Raw genomic sequence first — 16,599 nt, 5'->3', positions numbered from 1 at the left:
ATTGACCATGTAATATATAAAACTACTGTCCAAAACTGGTGCTGTACAAAGCTTTTGTTTGTGTTTTTACACAAAAACTACTCAATCGATTACCATGACATGTTGTGGAATAGTCGGAGATGATAAGAGGAAGAACTCAGTGAATTTCACTTTCTTTGATATGGTGAAGTTGGGTAACAGCCTTGATGGATGTATCCATTTTCTGGTCCCCTTTCAGGATTCTCTTCTGTAACCTATCGGATAAGAGCTCATCAGCTCTTAAGTTTTATTGTATGAATACCAGGAGTGGGATTTGAACCCACGAGGACTTGTGTCCATTGCATCTTGAGTGCAACGCCTTAACCACTCGGCCATCCTGGTGATTTCATTCAGACATCATATCTCATCTTCATATTGCTCTCAGTATAGACGCTGTAGAAGGATGGTTTGAGGACTTGGCATATTCAACATGAGGGCCTGGACTCAAGGCCCTTGCTTCTTGGTTCTTACTTTACCTGCCAACATGGTTCTTACTTTACCTGCTCCGTGGTTGACTGAAGTTGTTGGTGAGACCCTGTTGTTGTTCAAGGACACAATTATCTTATCTCTGCAAGATTGTGTAGTGAACAAAATACCAGGAGTGGGGTTCGAACCCACGAGGACATTCGTCCATTGGATCTTAAGTCCAACGCCTTAACCTCTCGGCCATCCTGGTTGAAAATCTCACATGATTGTTTAATTTTAGATGGTGGTGATGATAAAACAAGGTGCTGAAAGAAATCCTGAACTTTGGTGAAGCCGTGCTTGGCTTGCAAAGACAATAATATTTCCCTCAAATCCAAAGTGTTAACTATCCCACGAGTAGAAACACCAGATAGAAAAACTGTAAAGTCTTTGCTGAGACCTTTTATTCCAGAAGGGCTGAAGATTAAGAAGTTGTTCTTGTTGTTATAATTTCCATCTACATGAATTTAACCATTAAAGACTAAACACAATACCAGGAGTGGGGGTCGAACCCACGCAGGCATTTGCCCATTGGATCTTAAGTCCAACGCCTTAACCACTCGGCCATCCTGGTTGGAAATCTCACACAGTTGTTTAATTCCAGAAGTTAGTGATGATAAAACAATGTGCTGAAAGAAATCTTGAACTTTGGTGAAGCCATGAAAGTGATACTTCCCTCAAAGCCAAAGCATTCCACGAAGCAGAACTTCCTTCTATTCCAGACGGGCTGAGGATTGAGAAGTTGTTGTTGATATAAGTTTCATCTACATGAGTGTAACCATGAAACACTAAGGTTATCAATACCAGGAGTGGGGTTCGAACCCACGAGGACATTCGTCCATTGGATCTTAAGTCCAACGCCTTAACCTCTCGGCCATCCTGGTGCTGAATGTGGCTCCTTACTCTACAACTGATCGATCTACAGTGAAGACCTTTAGACAAACAGACATTGACCATGTAATATTTAAAACTACTGTCCAATACTGGTGCTGTACAAAGCGTTTGTTTGTGTTTTTACACAAATACTACTCAATGGATTACCATGACATGTTGTGGAATAGTCGGGGATGATAAGAGGAAGAACTCAGTGAATTTCACTTTCTTTGATATGGTGAAGTTGGGTAACAGCCTTGATGGATGTATCCAATTTTTGGTGCCCTTTCAGGATTCTCTTCTGTAACCTATCGGATAACAGCTCATTAGCTCATTGACTTTTATGTTTTATTGTATGAATACCAGGAGTGGGATTTGAACCCACGAGGACTTGTGTCCATTGCATCTTGAGTGCAACGCCTTAACCACTCGGCCATCCTGGTGATTTCATCCAGACATCATATCTCATCTTCATATTGCTCACAGTATAGACGCTGTAGAAGGATGGTTGGAGGACTTGGCATATTCAACATGAGGGCCTGGACTCAAGGCCCTTGCTTCTTGGTTCTTACTTTACCTGCCAACATGATTCTTAATTTACCTGCTCCTTGGTTGACTGAAGTTTTTGGTGATACCCTGTTGTTGTTCAAGGACACAATTATCTTATCTCTGCAAGATTGTGTAGTGAACAAAATACCAGGAGTGGGGTTCGAACCCACGAGGACATTCGTCCATTGGATCTTAAGTCCAACGCCTTAACCTCTCGGCCATCCTGGTTGAAAATCTCACATGATAAGATCCAAAGTGTTAACTATCCCACGAGTAGAAACACCAGATAGAAAAACTGTAAAGTCTTTGCCGAGACCTTTTATTCCAGAAGGGCTGAAGATTAAGAAGTTGTTCTTGTTGTTATAATTTCCATCTACATGAATTTAACCATTAAAGACTAAACACAATACCAGGAGTGGGGGTCGAACCCACGCGGGCATTTGCCCATTGGATCTTAAGTCCAACACCTTAACCACTCGGCCATCCTGGTTTGAAATCTCCCACAGTTGTTTAATTCCAGAAGTTAGTGATGATAAAACAATGTGCTGAAAGAAATCTTGAACTTTGGTGAAGCCATGAAAGTGATACTTCCCTCAAAGCCAAAGCATTCCACGAAGCAGAACTTCCTTCCATTCCAGAAGGGCTGAGGACTGAGAAGTTGTTGTTGATATAAGTTTCATCTAAATGAGCGTAACCATGAAACACTAAGGTTATCAATACCAGGAGTGGGGGTTGAACCCACGCGGGCATTTGCCCATTGGATCTTAAGTCCAACACCTCAACCTCTCGGCCATCTTGGTGCTGAGTGTGGCTCTTTACTCTACAATTGATCGATCCACCTTGAAGAACTTTAGACAAGCCGACGTTAAACATGTTATATATAAAACTTCTACTAGATTCTCTTCTGTGACCTATTGGATAAGAGCTCATCAGCTCATTGTCTTTTAAGGTTATTGTATGAATCCCAGGAGTGGGATTTGAACCCAAGAGGATTTGTGTCCATTGCATCTTGAGTGCAACGCCTTAACCACTCGGTCATCCTGGTTATATCGTTGAATCAACATATCATAAGTTCTTCCTGTGCTTGTTGTCATTCACACGTGCATGTTTATGTTATTGTTACGCTGCTGTAAAATGATTTAGGTGGAGTTAGGTTGAAAGTCGGACATGTGACAAGTTCCTGTTTTGCTTCTGCCAGGATTTCTTGTTGGGGTGGTGAACTCCCATTGGTTGTAAACCAGGGTTGACTGAAGCTTTTAGGGACCAATGTTCTGCACAACATCGGCCCATCCTGGTGAAAAGGTTGTAATATTACAAATAGAGGAACATTTACAACAATTATGAAGTCTCCTTTCGGCAACAAGCAGCAGTCACACACTTCTACACATACATATGAACACAGCTGCCACACAGTCTCACCAGGAGGCAGAATTTGCCTCAATGAGTTTACTTAAATATCTTCCTGGTTCAACTTTTATCAGATTATTATTCAGCAGAATTCGGCTCCTGCACAGATCTGACGACTCAGGAGAGCAGAGTGAGAAGGAAATCCCAGCTCTCCCTGGGCTGTAATTAGATTTAAGGATCATGGGATATAAAGTTTAAAGGAAGATGGAGTTATAGTCTTAGCTTCCATATGCTTCTCTTTCCTTTGAGTAGGCGTCTACATCTGTGTGGGTGTGCAGGCCGAACGCATGAGACCGAACTGCAGTCTGCAGTCAGAGTGGAAGCACTTTGGACAGAAAGTCGACTCGAGCCATTTCCAGAACACGTTGTTTCCTCTGCATTGACAGACAGAAACATCTGAGCCCTTATTATTTGTTCTTGTAGTGCTGAAACGAACACAGTTTGTCAAACAGCAAAACTGTCATAGAGACCAAAGGGGGGGGGGGGGGGGGGGGGGATGTGTCATCGCACCACAACCGAACTCAAAGCCTTCCAGGGACAATCTGAACGCCTTTGAATAACAGGATGAATTGGTTGGACGAAATCTTGGCAATATTTTATCGACAGAACGATTTAGAGGTTTTAGGAGGATCAAATTAAATCTGGTGGATTAATATCCAAGAAACAAGGATTATAGGTTTTTAATTTTCATGTGGATCACACTTTTATAAGAGGTTTTTTGAGAGCTGCTTAGGACCTTATGATTTTCAGATCGGGATGTGTCCAAGGTGTCTTGGTACTGGTTACCAGGAGTGGGATTTGAACCCACGAGGATTTGAATCCATTGCATCTTGAGTGCAACGCCTTAACCACTCGGCCATCCTGGTGATTTCATGCAGTCATCATATCTCAAATTCTTGTTGCTCTCAGTATAGATGACGTAGAAGGAGGGTTGGAGGACTTGACCTGTTGGCATGAACACCACCCTATGGCCCTTGAGTCCAAACCACTCATCCACCATGGTTCTTACTTTACTTGACTGAAGTTGTTCGGGAGATCCTGTTGTTGTTTAAGGACACAATTATGTTATCTCTACAAGATGTGAAGTAAAGAAAATACCAGGAGTGGGGATCGAACCCACGAGGACATTCGTCCATTGGATCTTAAGTCCAACGCCTTAACCTCTCGGCCATCCTGGTCAGAAATAGTGGAGAGATGTTTAATTCCTGATTGTAGTGATGATAAAACAAGGTCCTGAAAGAAATCCAGAACTTTGGTAAAGCCATGACTTTGACATTTCCCTCAAAGCCAAAGTGGAAACTATCCAAAGAGTAGAAACACCAGATAGAAAAACTGCAACATCCTTTTGTTGCAGAAGGGCTGAATATTGAGAAGTTGTTGTTGTAAGTGTAATCTACATGAATTTAACCATTAAATATAAACACAATACCAGGAGTGGGGGTCGAACCCACGCAGACAAACGTCCATTGGATCTTAAGTCCAACGCCTTAACCTCTCGGCCATCCTGGTGCTGAACACGGCCTCTTCCTTTATAACTCATCAATCCAGCGGGAAGAAGAACAGACAGACATTAAACATGTAATAAATAAAACCACTGACACAGAGTTTGATTGTGTGTCTATAGCTGACTCACACACACACTAAATACAGAAGACAACAGAGCGGAGGAGTGTGTTGGTGTGAATGTGAAGTGGAGGTTCGGTGCTTTATGTGCGCGGCTCCCTCTCACTCTTAGATTAAAGCCCAGTAGAGATATCGAGGTTGAACTCACCCTGTCGCAGGCTGACAATCTGCTGAGTCATGGCTTTTATCTCAATAACAGGACGACTGCAGATTCTGTGCAGTCGTCTGTTTTCCGCTCAGTGTTGCTGCCTGAGTTTGGGGAAAAACATGCACTCACTCACTGTCACGTGTGTTTAAATGACCGAGCACACATTGTGTATGTGTGTGTAGTTGTCAGTATATTACAGTAAAGATGTATAGTTGCCTCCGGTCCCATTGGAGCAGAGCTTCATCTTATATGATCGGATTGTTTATGGCATTTTGGAGCTTTCGGTTGTGGGGTAATTAATTTAACAACTCAGTTTGTTGTCCGTATTCTCCGACTGCCACCAACGTGAGGAGATTGTCTTCCTCCTCCTGCTGCACATGCCTGCTCTCTAATAAACCACTCAGTATTTATTGAAAATGAAATCACTTTTTTTTATTGGCCTCCATGAATCTCCCACAGTGGCCGTGCCGTGGACCTGTCGGGGATTGGAGTCACAGTCGTACATGTGTCTCTGACAGCGGCGTAGAAAGACGTGTGAGCGTGCCGAGGCGGATAAATAGATGCTCGTGAATTTGAATGCATATTCCCCATTAATTTTTCATTTCACAGGCGTGTTCCCTCGATACCCTGCGACCCTGGCAGCCACTCTTCTCCCATGTGCATGTGCATTATACAAACACATTAGAACTCAATGTCTCATGTCACAGTTTGCTGATTTCATTTTCACGGTCAACATAATGTCTCATGTGTTTTCACAGTCCCTCCAACCCCCCCCCCCTGCATCTCTCATGTCACCACGTTCACAGCAGTGAGATATTTAACCATCAACACACACGGAGAGATTCATTGTGAGCCGGGTTCATTTAAAGACCTTCTTCAAACGGTCTGGATAGAAGTGAGGATCCTCTGTGTTCAGAGGAGAAACTTCCCCTTTTATGTGCAATGAAAGAAAAATCTAAAGAGACGAATCTGTGAAGTTATGAAATTATTCTTTTCATCTCTGTGTGGAAGGGAGAAAGGTATTCTTAATCTTTCATTTGAAAGGCAGAGAAAATTTATTTTTTCCTCAAACCATCAATGTACCACAATGTTATTTATACATATATCTTGTATTTAGCAGTATATTTAGTCCAAGTGGTGATCATTAAACCTTTAAGCACCTCGGCTAAACGTTTTTCACATTATCAAATTAACAATATTACAAAAATATGAATACATAACAAAGCTACACCAAGTTTTGATGTAATACACAAGATAAAAATAGCAAATATGCAAATAACTGGCAACCGACAGTCAACGAACATGAAATCATAATCTCCCCTGTTGATTAAAATTAAAAAGTTTTCTTCATGAAGATTCATTCATTTATTCACCGGACAAATGAGAAAATGTAAAAAAAAAAAAATCGATCTTGAAATCGGAAAAGAAAGGATCCAGAATTGAAAGTTGTTTTTGCATTAAGGATAATTTATGTCACCGTCACTGCTCAAATAAAAGGGTCATTCGCTCTGGTTGATTATGGAGCAATATGTCCACTAGAGGGCAACAGCGAACACTTCCACTTAGGAGGAGGTTGTGATAATGTTCGTCGTAAATCTTAATCCAATTGACAAACGAAACACAAACAGACGGAGGGGGTGACAACACAACATCCACAGTGTGTGTGTGTGTGTGTGTGTGTGTGTGTGTGTGTGTGTGTGTGTGTGTGTGTGTCTGTGTGTGTGTGTGTGTGTGAGAGACTGTGTGAGTTGAGGCAGCCTGCGGGAAGAGCGCTGAGGATTGTAGGGTATAAGTGAACCTATGATGTAAGTCAGAGCAAGTCCATGTAGGGATTTTAAAGTAATTAGTGAAAGTTTAAGATCCGACAGGTAGCCAGCCGGTCAACGCGGCGTCAAGGACGTCACTGATGTAATTCTGTCTCGTAAACTGTGGAACACGTCTGGCAGCGGAGTCTTTAACAAGCTGAAGACGGGAGACGGCCTCTTGGTCGAGACCCGAACACAGAAAATTACAATAAACCAGACGAGTCGAGATGAAAGTGTCGGGTGAAAATTAAAAGCTGTGTTTCGTAAAAGGCTGTTTGGTTTAATGAAGCAGTTTTTCTCCCTTTAAAGGATTGTGAGAGTTTAAAAGGTGAAAGGTTTCCTCACAGCGAATAGATAGACACCATAATCTCTTTCTCCTCCCCCCCTCTCTCTCTCCCTCCCTCTCCCTTTCTCTCTCTCTCAGGTGTTCTCCCAGTCGCTGTGAACATGGCGGCCGCTGCACTCAGTCCTGGACCATCTTCCACTGTAACTGCTCGGACAGCGGCTACAGCGGAGCGACCTGCCACAGCTGTAAGTCAGACAGACGTCCACCACATGACCACGGGACTCGAACACAGGAAAACCTCAAAGAGAGAGAGAGAAGTGAAATGCATGGAGATACAGATGAAGAGATCAGATGATAGATCATAACATGAGATCAGATTTAATCTACAAAACAAAGAAAGAAAGTTGTACGTGTGGTTTAGTTCAATGAGCAACTCACTAGAAATCATAAAAAGTCATTCAGTAAAACTCCAGAACTTCCTTCATTACCAAAGCAGCCCATAGATAAACTACTAACAGCCAATTCAGCGTTCTTTTAATGGAGCCTATTCACTAAAATGTAAATGAATACAGGTTAAAGTTGCAGCATTAGCTGTTGTTTCCTGTTTTCATCCCCAGAGCCTGATAGTGGTGCCGTGGTTCCAATAGAGAATTAGAAATAATATTAATTATGTCTTCCATGTTCTTGAGATGGCACGAGGCGGCCACATCTATACAGAACAAGACTGAGACTTTAATAATATCCTGTAAATAGACCTGTATTTAATATCAGCTCATGCTTTCTCGCTCCGGTGCAGCTGGTTAGAGTATTAATAATCTGCTTGTTACACCTGAGTGATGTGATGGAGGCTAATGAGTCTGTCAGAGCAGGAGATAAACAGGTGGAGAGTGGGAACCTTTAGATATGGATTTGACTTATGTGACTGCAGAGGAAGCACTCGTGTGTGTGTGACTGGTGGAGGATGAGGAGGAGGAGGAGGAGGAAGATTTGTCAAGAGCATAGGCTGTAAATAACATCGAGGACACATCTTCACCTCCTCCCACTACCAGAGTTTTCCTCGACCAATCAGGAGTCAGTCTCAACTGTCAATCATGACGTCTCAGATTGTTTTTATATCATCAAATAATGAATCGTCCACTGACACTCTTTAGTTTTGGTCCATGTCACATCCACTAAGGAGTTTGCCTAGTTTCGACGTTGTGAGTCCGCTGAAAATATTAGGAGCACAAGCAGAACATTTAGGGTCACACGTTAAGTCGACCTACCTACCCCTCATTAAATAGACTTAAGATACAAATCAGGAAGGCCAGTCAGATTCATGCTCAGTAATCATGCTGTTAAAGTTATTTTCATCAAAAGTAGGCAAGATTTTGTTAATGAGATATCTGATACTCTGTATAGATTTCAAAATATGAATATTGTGGCTACTTTTAATGAAGTTGCCGGATCACACTTAGGAATAAAGCAGAATAAAGGGGTGGATTTATTGGCTAAGCACTAAATCGTGAAGACGTCATGGACAGTTCACTTGGTAAATCGGAAGGAAAAAACAATAACCAAAGGAAACATTATTACACAATGGCAGCCGGGATGTAGCTAATACAGGGAGACGTCTTTATGCAGTGCAGCAGGAGGTGAGCACAGTGTGGTCGGCCATGGGAGCAACAAAGAGGAGAACATCTTGACCAGGCCGATAGGACAAACTGAATCCTACAGGATTATGTGATTACTGCCAAATCATCAGTGGAGCATACAGGACTGTCTCAGAAAATTAGAATATTGTGATAAAGTTCTTTATTTTCTGTAATGCAATTAAAAAAACAAAAATGTCATGCATTCTGGATTCATTACAAATCAACTGAAATATTGCAAGCCTTTTATTCTTTTAATATTGCTGATTATGGCTTACAGCTTAAGAAAACTCAAAAATCCTATCTCAAAAAATTAGAATATTTCCTCAGACCAAGTAAAAAAAAGATTTATAACAGCAAAACAAAATCAAACATTTGAAAATGTCCATTAATGCACTCAGTACTTGGTTGGGAATCCTTTTGCACGGATTACTGCATCAATGCGGCGTGGCATGGAGGCAATCAGCCTGTGGCATTGCTTAGGGTTTATGGATGCCCAGGATGCTTCAACAGTGGCCTTTAGCTCATTTGCATTGTTGGGTCTGGTGTCTTTCAGCTTCTTCTTCATAATACCCCACAAATTCTCTATGGGGTTCAGGTCAGGGGAATTGGCAGGCCAATCGAGGACAGTAATGCCATGGTCAGTACACCAGTTACTGGTGGTTTTGGCACTGCGGGCAGGTGCCAGATCATGCTGGAAAATGAAATCCTCATCTCCATAGAGCTTTTCAGCAGACGGAAGCATGTAGTGCTCTAAAATCTCTTGGTACACAGCTGCATTTACTCTGGACTTGATGAAACATAGTGGACCAACACCAGCAGCTGACATGGCTCCCCAAACCATCACTGACTGTGGGAACTTCACACTGGATTTCAAGCAACTTGGATTTTGCTCCTCTCCAGCCTTTCTCCAGACTCTGGCGCCTTGACTTCCAAATGAAATACAACACTTGCTTTCGTCTGAAAAGAGGACTTTGGACCACTCTGCAACTGTCCAGTGCTTCGTTTCCATAGCCCAAGTCAGACGCTTCTTCCGTTGTCTTGAGTTCAGAAGTGGCTTGACCATGGGAATACGGCTATTGTAGCCCATTTCCCGGACACGTCTGTGAACAGTGGCTTTTGATACCTGGACTCCAGCTTCAGTCCACTGTCTTTGAAGCTCCCCCAAATTCTGGAAGCGACCCTTCTTCACAATGCTGTTAAGGCTGCGGTCATCTCTCTTGGTTGTGCAGCGTTTCCTGCCACATTTCCCCCTTCCAACAGACTTTTTGTGGATGTGCTTTGAAACTGCACTCTGTGAACAGCTTGCTCTTTGAGAAATTTCTTTTTGTGTCTTACCCTCCTGATGGAGGGTGTCAATGATGGTCCTCTGGACAGCAGTCAGATCAGCAGTCTTCCCCATACTTGTGATTTAGTTTACTGAACCAAGCTGAGTGTTTTTCAAGGCTCAGGAAACCCTTGCAGGTGTTTCGAGTTAATTAGACGATTCAAGTGATTAGTTGAATACCCTACTAGTATACTTTTTCATGATATTCTAATATTTAGAGATAGGATATTTGAGTTTTCTTAAGCTGTAAGCCATAATCAGCAATATTAAAAGAATAAAAGGCTTGCAATATTTCAGTTGATTTGTAATGAATCCAGAATGCATGACATTTTTGTTTTTTTAATTGCATTACAGAAAATAAAGAACTTTATCACAATATTCTAATTTTCTGAGACAGTCCTGTAATGCTTCACTGTAACAAGTATGTTGGAGAACGAGAAAAGCTAAAGTAGGAAATTGCAATGCATGCAGTGGAGGAACTGAGCTTGGAAATGATTGGAATAGGGAGTAAGCTTCATTATCGGAGGGTGAAAATGATTTAAGGTGACCTGGATAACTCTGATTCACACACTCTCAAAACAGTAGGTTGCTATCCGCTAATAAACTGAACAAAGAAGAAGATTGGTGGGTGGCAAAGAACATCAAGGTACTCTATAGATAGTACCCTTCTTCTTACCCATTACTTTATCCCTTTAACCTTTGAACTTCAAAAGGTTGGGTGAGTTTCCTCTCCCTATGATCCCACCTTTGATCAAAGGCTAGAGAACATATATATGTTAGGCATTATCCTGATGTTGGCTGAACAAAGCAGATTAAAACACTGATATATTAACCTGTTGAGACATTGGTACAAAACTAGTTACTAAACCTAAACAGTCACCATGGACTCACCCAGACTCAACCTGATCACTGTGAACAGTTTATGCAAACATGTTCTCAAACTGTCCACCTGGGAAATCCAGAAAAGCATCAAGGCAATTGTTTTAGATGGGAAAGAGAAATCCCCAAGGATTAATTCACCAGTACGTCCGGACCAAAGTTACTTTGGTATAGATGAAGAATTCGTCGTGAAGAACATGAAAGACAACCTTCCACCGTTCTTCTGTCACATTCCAGCAGATGAATCAAGAAGATACTGTGAGAGCTTGTGTGAATTCAGCCGGTTAATTGCTCGAGAGACTGTGAGCAAAATAAACAACCGCATGGGCTTTATGCTTTCAGAAATTTCTGAGGGAAGCTGTGATGCTCCACAAACTTTAGACGCAGTGATTGCTCTAATTGGCAATATAACAAATTGCTTTAGCACTTCATCCCCCACCCACAGTCAAGCAGAAGACCAGGACCTTCATGAGGACAGTGGTGAACAAGGAAGACGTATCTCACATCTGAGAAAGTCAGAGGAAAATTCTGATGATGGAAATGATGAAGATGGAGATTCTGGATATGAACATTCAGATTCTGAAAATGTAGACCCTCAAGAGGACATGGATGACACGGATTCAGATACTTTGAATTCTGATGAGGAAAATTCTGATGAGGAAAATTCTGATGAGGAAAATTCTGATGAGGAAAATTCTGAGGAAGAAAATTCTGATGAGGAAAATTCTGAGGAGGAAAATTCTGATGAGGAAAATTCTGATGAGGAAAATTCTGAGGAGGAAAATTCTGATGAGGAAAATTCTGATGAGGAAAATTCTGATGAGGAAAATTCTGGAGATGAATCTTCACATGATGGAGGTGGTGATGGTGAAAAATGTCGTTTGTGCAAAACCTCTGACAAGCCAAGGCATCCTTGTGAGCCAACCAGGATGTCAACGCCGAACTTAGCTCACATACAGCTTGACTTGGTCATTACAGGACTGGTTATGTACACCATAAAGAAGGCCAAAGTACCACCGAGTCTGATAGATGCGCACAGTCTTATCAAACATCTTTCAGAGAAGGCAAAGCAGCAGATCAAGCACGATGAAATGTTCGTAACCACATTCCAAAATGTTGAGAAGATCCACAAGGCCGTGTTCAAAGAAGTGCTGAAGAAACTTGGCACTGAGAAGGAAGTTCTGCAATTCATGGAGAGACAGAGGGTTGACTCCATCTTCATTGATGAATTGAGGATTCAATTGATGTCCCCTCCACCTAAAAAGAAAGGATGTTTCGGCCGGTTTGTCTCTTCCATGGGCAAACTGTTCAGGGGAAGGAAGGGTAGGACCTGATCTACTCAGATCCCGACTAGAGAGTGCTACCTTACATGTGAACTATAACAGATTGCCTGTCTGGTTGGTGATCAGTACTTGTGATAATGATAACAGGTGCAAACATGCTGGAGGTGTTGTGCCCTGGAAAGGGGAGATGTTAACCAAGCGACTCGGACACGGTGTTTCTTCTGCGTCAGCTTCATAGAGAATTGTTTATAATTCACAGAATCAATTTACATAGTTACAACAGTTCTTTGAATAAAAAATACTAAACAATGTCATGCATTTTCTTTCCTTTCACTTATCCTATACAGCAGTGATGTTCAACCTTTTTTGAGCTGCGGCACATTTTTTACATTTACAAAATCCTGGGGCACACCACCAACCAAAATGACACAAAATGACCCCCTATGCCCTAACACAGTACATATAATACATATAATTAGTAATATAGTTTGTACTTGTTCAGGTCACATGTACATGCCGATGGTTCCATTCATATTTCCATCCATTTTTATTAACGGTTTATGTTAGAGAGCGAGGAAGAGGAGGGGCAGATCAAGGTTTACTCAGTATTAGTATTCCCATCAGTCTTTGCCGTCCCCCTCAGCTGGACTGATCTTTGTGCGACGCTTCTCTCGGGTTGTGATTCAGTTGTGACACACACAGAAAACTCCCAGAATCCTCCACTGTGCGCTCGTCCCCTCGATGTGTCGATGGCGACCTGACGCGTCTCCTTCTTTTCCTCACAGCCGTGTACGAGCAGTCGTGTGAGGCGTACAAACACAACGGCAACACGTCGGGACATTTCCACATCGACGTGGACGGCAGCGGACCAATCAGACCACAGCTGGTCTACTGCAACATGACAGGTGACTCTCTCTCTCTCTCTCTCTCTCTCTCCTTCATCCTCCCATCATCACTCAACGTTCCGTACGAGGGACATTTACATAATTGTAAATGATGACGCTCTGATCCACCTCATCTTCCACCCACTCTTCTTTCTTTCTGTTCTTCTGTTCTTCTCCACCTCAGTGGCTCCGTCTTCCCACGTCCTCCTCTGTCTCAATTCTTCATGTCACTCGAATAATCATATAAATGTGAATTATGATGACACACGTCCTCGCTCTCTTTCTGTTGATCTTCTCCTTTCATCCTGTGACTGGTGATTTGTTTTCTCCATTCTGCTCCTGTGGCGTCACCCAAGTGTCCGTGAGCCCAGACGCTCAAAATCAACTGGATCAATATTTATAAAATGTGCTAATAATTCATATCAGTCGTGTCTATTTATCTATGTATCTATTTCTTCCCCAGAGGACGACACGTGGATGGTGATCCAACACAACAACTCGGAGCTGACCAGAGTCCGCCCCCCTCCAGACGTGAACCAGCTCTTAGTTCACTTCGACTACTCGTCACGCGAGGAGCAGCTGTCGGCCGTCATCAGCCAATCACAGCACTGCGAACAGGAGCTGGCCTACCGCTGCAGGAAGTCCCGCCTCCTGAATACCCCAGGTGAGGGACGTGTTTGTCTTTATCTTAGTCAGCACAACAACAACAACAACACTTTCCCGGGGCCCCATCTTCCCAGCCAGGGATTCTAACCTGCACCTTTATCATTCAATCAATCGAATTTTATTTGTATAGCCCATATTCACAAATTACGATTCGTCTCATAGGGCTTTAACAGGGTGTGTTAAGCTCTTTCTTCAATGTGAAACGTGTCGGTCGATGTTTGGCTTCACATCTGAGCTCGAGCTCGTTCTCTGCCAGACGAGATAAACACGGCCAGAGAATGAGTTGTTTTATTCTTTATTGATTCATTTTGTCAGTGTCAGTGAAAATAAGCACAGATTAAAAAAAACACCCTGAAGAGCTGATGATTTAAATCCTCCCCCTGATGGAGCCAACGCTTGTTTTTTTTTATTTTTGAGTCTGTGTTTGTAATTATACTCAACATTTCAAAAAGCAGATCTCACTTTTTAATCTAATCTAATCTAAACCCTATTAATCTTTTAATCTTTTATAATCTTATCTCAGAGAAACAGACCTGCAGCATTTCATCTCTACCCCCGTTCCTCGAAGCCCCTCGAGTCTCCACTTAATTAAGAAAATACTATAAAACACGAATCTGCTCTTAATTGACTTGTTGGATGAACCGAGAGTTAATGAAAGAATCAAATCGCTCGGCGGCTCGAACTCTCACGAATGATTTTGACGAATCAATTGTTGAGGATTTGTTTAATTCCTCTTCTTTCTGGAACGACTGTTGAGTTAAATCTGTGTTTTCTTCCTTTAGTCATGTGCTTGTATCGAATCACAGGTGTTGTAGGAAAAGAGTTGAAATCATTTTGATCCGCAAGTCACATTGAATCTCTCTGGTTAGCGGTGAATGTAGCGTACGCACGAGTTTCTAACTCGGGTATATGAGAGAGATACATGTGGGGGGGGGGGACGGGGGGAGGGGGGGGAGGGGTCATAGAATGATGGATGAAAGTGGGGGAAAGTGTCAGGAAAGGTAGAACGGGTGGAGTAATAGAATTTCCATTATAAACTCTCTCCTGCTCTGTGAGAAAAAATAAAGAAGCGCTGAGTCAACAGAGACCTTTCCAATCACCTTTTCTCCATCCTCACACACACACACAGAGACACACACACACACACACACACACACACACACACACACAATCATCGCCCTCCAACCAAAGTAATATATTCAGCGTTCGGGGTGGGAGCCTGGATTCATCCTGGCAGGACGAGGGGACTTTCTGCAGCTCTCAGATATTGTCTTGCCGCCCCAGTTCCCCCTCGGGGGCCACTGCATAAAGTTTTACCACAGAGACACAACTTTTACCACTTTATGTTCTGTGAGCATCCAAGTCGATTATGAGCCGATGCAAGCGGCTGTGGTTCTGTGGTCTCACGAAGAGTGGACCATTAAAAACATGATCTGCATCCATCATAACTTTTTGTTGCTCCGCTTTTATTTTTATTTTTCTCACTTATATTTTTATAAGTGAGCAGTTGTTTTTCCATAACCTCAAAATAACAAAGATGCAGCAGTGACCCCGTCTTCACTTTGCAGGTTAAAATCTTGGAGTTGAAAGATGCAGAGAATATTTCTCCTGCAGGAATAAGACATTTAATAATCCAGAAATGTGGTTTAGGTCACTTTGATTTAAAGTACTTTTTGACAGAACCCAGTACATGATAATATATATATATATATATATATATATATATATATATATATGTATGTAGGAGCTCCTTGGCAACAAACTAAGTGTTAAAATAGGCTTCGGTCATATCTGTTGCATTCTACATGGTTTTAAAATTACCCAGAGATATAATATGAGATGTGAACAGTTTCTAATCTTTTACTCATGAGAACGAACACACTAAACGATCCCGTCGAGATTTAGAACCACACACGTTTAACAAACAGTTTCTGAAAGGCGATTCCCGAAAGAGGAGCTCACAGAACTTCCGTTATCAAACATGACTTTGGATTAAATTAGAGGTCAAACTTGTTCAGAGAAGTGAGTCTCTGCCTGTGTGTGTTTCAGAGGGCTCTCCGTTCAGCTGGTGGCTCGGTGGTCCCGGCCCCGGTCACCTCCAGGCGTACTGGGGCGGAGCTCAGCCGGGCAGCCAGCAGTGTGCCTGTGGCCTGCAGGGCGACTGCCTGGACCCACAACACTACTGCAACTGTGACGCCGACCGCCTGGAGTGGTACTGAACCTTTAGTAAAGACCGGATACAGATGTTGTGTAATTCACGGGGCTGTTGTCGGTTTTGTTTGATTTGAAGAACTCTGCAGCCTCTCTCCTCCTCTGTTTCCCACCTGTTGTGTATTTCTACTTAGCGGCAGCGTCTTCACAGAGAATAAATGAAACTGTAATGCAGAAGCTGTTACGGTTAAACTCGGTGTTGCTTTGTATTAAAATGCAAAAGAGCAACAGATGTATATACGATAATAAGATGCAGCAGCAGCAACAGAGGAGAAATAAACAGAAGGCGATGGCTGCTGAGTGGTGAGAACAACAGATGTGTTTAATGACGTGCTCCCACCTGAGAGTCGGACATGCTTGAATAAAATGCATAGAAAAGTAGTTTTTCTCTTTGAATTGAGAAAATGACGCCTCTGTAATATTATACACTACAAGAAAAACAATCCTCCTCGTTGTGCAAATATTATATCGACTGCAAACAATCCCGGGAGCTTTTCATTTTCCTATTTCTACTGAAAGTCTAAACTATCCAAACCCGTAAAGG

General features: G+C 42.4%; 11 non-coding genes and 1 pseudogene across 11 annotated transcripts; 1 reads left to right on the top strand and 11 right to left on the bottom strand.

Moving 5' to 3' along the window:
- The window catches only part of LOC128454478 (contactin-associated protein-like 4), a 69,820-nt pseudogene that overhangs the window by 38,154 nt on the left and 15,067 nt on the right, over positions 1 to 16,599 (top strand).
- trnal-caa (transfer RNA leucine (anticodon CAA)) lies at positions 278 to 360 on the bottom strand. Its single transcript has one exon. It is a non-coding gene; the product is annotated as a tRNA-Leu (tRNA).
- Positions 612 to 694, bottom strand: trnal-uaa (transfer RNA leucine (anticodon UAA)). Its single transcript has one exon. It is a non-coding gene; the product is annotated as a tRNA-Leu (tRNA).
- On the bottom strand, positions 975 to 1,057 carry trnal-uaa (transfer RNA leucine (anticodon UAA)). The gene has a single exon. It is a non-coding gene; the product is annotated as a tRNA-Leu (tRNA).
- Positions 1,285 to 1,367, bottom strand: trnal-uaa (transfer RNA leucine (anticodon UAA)). Its single transcript has one exon. It is a non-coding gene; the product is annotated as a tRNA-Leu (tRNA).
- Positions 1,717 to 1,799, bottom strand: trnal-caa (transfer RNA leucine (anticodon CAA)). Its single transcript has one exon. It is a non-coding gene; the product is annotated as a tRNA-Leu (tRNA).
- On the bottom strand, positions 2,051 to 2,133 carry trnal-uaa (transfer RNA leucine (anticodon UAA)). The gene has a single exon. It is a non-coding gene; the product is annotated as a tRNA-Leu (tRNA).
- Positions 2,313 to 2,395, bottom strand: trnal-uaa (transfer RNA leucine (anticodon UAA)). Its single transcript has one exon. It is a non-coding gene; the product is annotated as a tRNA-Leu (tRNA).
- trnal-uaa (transfer RNA leucine (anticodon UAA)) lies at positions 2,623 to 2,705 on the bottom strand. The gene has a single exon. It is a non-coding gene; the product is annotated as a tRNA-Leu (tRNA).
- Positions 4,096 to 4,178, bottom strand: trnal-caa (transfer RNA leucine (anticodon CAA)). The gene has a single exon. It is a non-coding gene; the product is annotated as a tRNA-Leu (tRNA).
- trnal-uaa (transfer RNA leucine (anticodon UAA)) lies at positions 4,408 to 4,490 on the bottom strand. Its single transcript has one exon. It is a non-coding gene; the product is annotated as a tRNA-Leu (tRNA).
- On the bottom strand, positions 4,739 to 4,821 carry trnal-uaa (transfer RNA leucine (anticodon UAA)). The gene has a single exon. It is a non-coding gene; the product is annotated as a tRNA-Leu (tRNA).

This window comes from Pleuronectes platessa, chromosome 13, assembly GCF_947347685.1.
Source record: "Pleuronectes platessa chromosome 13, fPlePla1.1, whole genome shotgun sequence".
Taxonomy (NCBI): domain Eukaryota; kingdom Metazoa; phylum Chordata; class Actinopteri; order Pleuronectiformes; family Pleuronectidae; genus Pleuronectes; species Pleuronectes platessa.
This window is presented reverse-complemented; position numbering and strand designations above follow the sequence as displayed.